General features: G+C 45.2%; 1 pseudogene; it reads left to right on the top strand.

Annotated features, from left to right (window-relative positions):
* Positions 1-638: 638 nt before the first annotated feature.
* Positions 639-2918, top strand: LOC145537708 (testis-specific Y-encoded protein 1-like; annotated as a pseudogene).
* Positions 2919-3150: the final 232 nt, after the last annotated feature.

A 3150-nucleotide genomic window follows, 5' to 3' on the forward strand; every position in this document is an offset into this window, starting at 1 on the left:
TTTCTAGCCTTTGCATTATTTTGAAAAATTAATTTTATTTTGCTAAATATTGAAACTGTAAGAGGACTCAAACATACATCATCACCAAAAAGTAAACACAAGATTTAGAAAACAAAAACTATGAAACAAGAAAAAAAAAAGCATGCTCTCTAGACCAATAAGTGCAATTCAATTGAAAAATGGAAAATAATTCATGATACCAACATTAAGAAAATAAATGCCTATAAAATAAGTAATTTCATTAAAAAAGCCACACATTATTCCATGAAAAATGAATATATATATATATATATACATGTAATATACAGTTTACAAAAAATAAAATTTATTTAAGAAAATTAAACAGTAAGATTCTTTACAACAAAAAGGTGATATTTACAGATTATGTAAAAACTAACTTATTAATGAACATATACACAGCAAAATACTATGTGATCTGCCCCACTAAGCACACGGTGTACGTGGTTTTGGAAAGGGGAAAGGCCTGGGGCTGACAGACCTTTGGCCAGGGCCTCCAGGATGGTTTGGTTTTCGAGTGCAGTATGGGGGCCAGGCAGAGAGCAGAGGGAAGTGGTGCGCTTCTTCCTCAAGGATGGCTGCATTCCCAACACTGCTGTAGCCTTAGGCACAATTTAGGGATGGACTCTGCAGCAGCTGAGCCACAGTGAGGTCATTGTGTGACCCCACACCCTCTACATGGTTTGTAGTTTGGATCTGAGCATCTTTATCCCGGAGATTCCCAGTAACCCTGTCTCTCCTGTGTTGACTCCTGAGAAAAAGTGGTTACCTGCTGCTCCAGAGGCAATTGCCAGCTTGAGGAGGGTTATAGCATCAGGTTCAGGTTTCTTGCCTGCACCTCACAAGTGGCCTGGCTTTCCCAGTCGTGGCTCAGGCACTTTTGAACTGTCGGTCATGCAAACGGCTTCTGTGGTCATATGCCTTGTGTTGAGCTAAGACTGGCAGCTGGGTCACTGCTGCCAGAATGCCCGGCATGCTGAGGGGCAATGATTTTGGAGCCCATTTGATTGGTTCAGTGATGGGGTCTAGAGGTCAGGGTGTAGAAGTCAGCTCCTTCCTGCCAACCTATTAGGTATGGATGTTGTCACAAGGCTCTGTGCCTGCATGTCTCACTTTCCCTGCTTATGGGCTATAGACAAGTAACCAGTAGTTGGTGCAGAGTGACTTCAACCTGTGAGCCACTTGCTGTGCTTTTGTGTCCAGCCCCTTCGCAGCTGGAGGCCACGGCCAGGACAATGTGGAGAGTGAGATGAGGCCAGAGAAAGATGGGAATGATCTGGGACTGTGGATCTTCTTAGTTGTGAGCCCAGGTTTTCAGGGGCCAGGGGCCCTGGGGCCGGCAAGCATGGTGGGGGCAGTGGGAACAATGCAGGCCCCAAGTGGCATGCCAGATGAGAAGACCTCCCTCTTTAGGGTGGAGGCAGTGGAGGAAGGACAGTCCTGGAGGATAGAGAAGTTGCGGGAGGATAGGGCAAGAGTTCCGCTTGCTGGTAGAAGACATCATGGAGGAAGTGGAGGTTGTGGCGGTCAAGGAGCGGGAGCAGATGTCCTTAGAGGAGCAAGAAGAGAAGCTGGAGAAGTAGGGCCAGGAACATCCAAGGCCTGGATCCCGGAGTGACTGGCCCCTGCTGGAGATGCTGTTAGCTCTGAAGGTGGGTCTGAATCCTGTGAATAAGAAAGCCCAAAGGGCCCACCCTCCACTGAAACACAAGATCTGTCAGAGGTGGACCCTCCATCTAGAACACAGAAGTGGCATCATCTGGGAAATCCATGGCTTCTCAGTCAAAATTGTATCCCTCCTGTGGTGCTTGTGAAATTCGTTTTATCTGGGCTATTACAAAAGCAGTTTAACAGATCTGGAAGTTTTGGTACAGAGTCTCTTTGTTGGATTATGGATATTGTCTACTGTCCTGCAAATCTGTTCCTGATATTATGGGTTATATCTTTCCTATTCTAATTAGGGAGAAGGCAATGGCACCCCACTCCAGTACTCTTGCCTGGAAAATCCCATGGATGGAGGAGCCTGGTAGACTACAGTCCATGGGGTCGCACAGAGTCGGACACGACTGAAGCGACTTAGCATAGCATGGCATAGCATTCTAATTAGCACAAATTGATACTTGGGCTTTACTTGCAGGGGTCCTAATTATAATTTTCATTAGCACCAGGAACTCTTCAGAGAAAAGGGTTGTCAGCTACACAAGTCTTCTCCAAAACACTGAATGAATTTGGGGATGAGATTGGGATTTCTAAGTGCTCATGCTAGTTGTAGCTAGGAGTGTTTATTTTCCAGAAATAAGCTATTTTTTTAGGGGGCTGAGATAGAACTTAGGGTCTACCTGTTAAGAAGAGAACACCCTTGTGTTAGTGCATTAATATCCATGGACTTGGAGCTTGTCGGGCCTTCATACAGTCTGTGTTGATGAGATGAGACTAGTTGTTAATAGCAAGTTGAACTCAGACAATGTCAGGCTGTTCTTTAGAACAGCTTTGTTCTTCCAGCCCTTTCACCTCAAGCATCTAGAGGCTCATTGACTTAAAGCAGTTTGTGAACCACCACCAAATGTCAGCCATGATGAGTGACCAAGATGCAGACATGCTTAACTACATGACCAACTTGAAGGTAAGTCTGGGGACACCGATATAGTGAAGGGAGTTGACTGGGGAGGGAAAGGGAGATGATTTACACTTGAAAACAGGAAAGGACAGTTCTTTTGTAAAGAGGTTTCATTTCCCCCTGCTCCACTTTGTCCTGGCAGATGGAAGAGCTCAGGTATCCCACTGATTGCTGGAAGATCACTTTCTTTTGGAATAACAGGTATTTCCAGAAGGAAGTGATTGTTAAGAAGTATCTCATTAGCACCACTGGTAAGAAGCAGTTCTTTGGATTTGGGGAGTAGGGGCAGGAAGGGGTAAGTTTAACTTGGAATGTGTTTAGGCTCTTCTCCCATACTCCTTTTCCTGCAGATTACCGAGCATCTTATTCCACTTCAGTTCAGTGGTACCAGATATTTGAACATGAGGCATGCAGCCATAGGTACCACATCAGAAGCACTAACATCTTCAACTGCTTCTCTGACCACAACTTGCAGGATCTAGCAGGATTGCTGAGGTGGGGTCCCACTGGATTTC

Source organism: Giraffa tippelskirchi, chromosome Y (genome assembly GCF_054371585.1).
Source record: "Giraffa tippelskirchi isolate mGirTip1 chromosome Y, T2T-mGirTip1v1.2.pri, whole genome shotgun sequence".
NCBI lineage: Eukaryota > Metazoa > Chordata > Mammalia > Artiodactyla > Giraffidae > Giraffa > Giraffa tippelskirchi.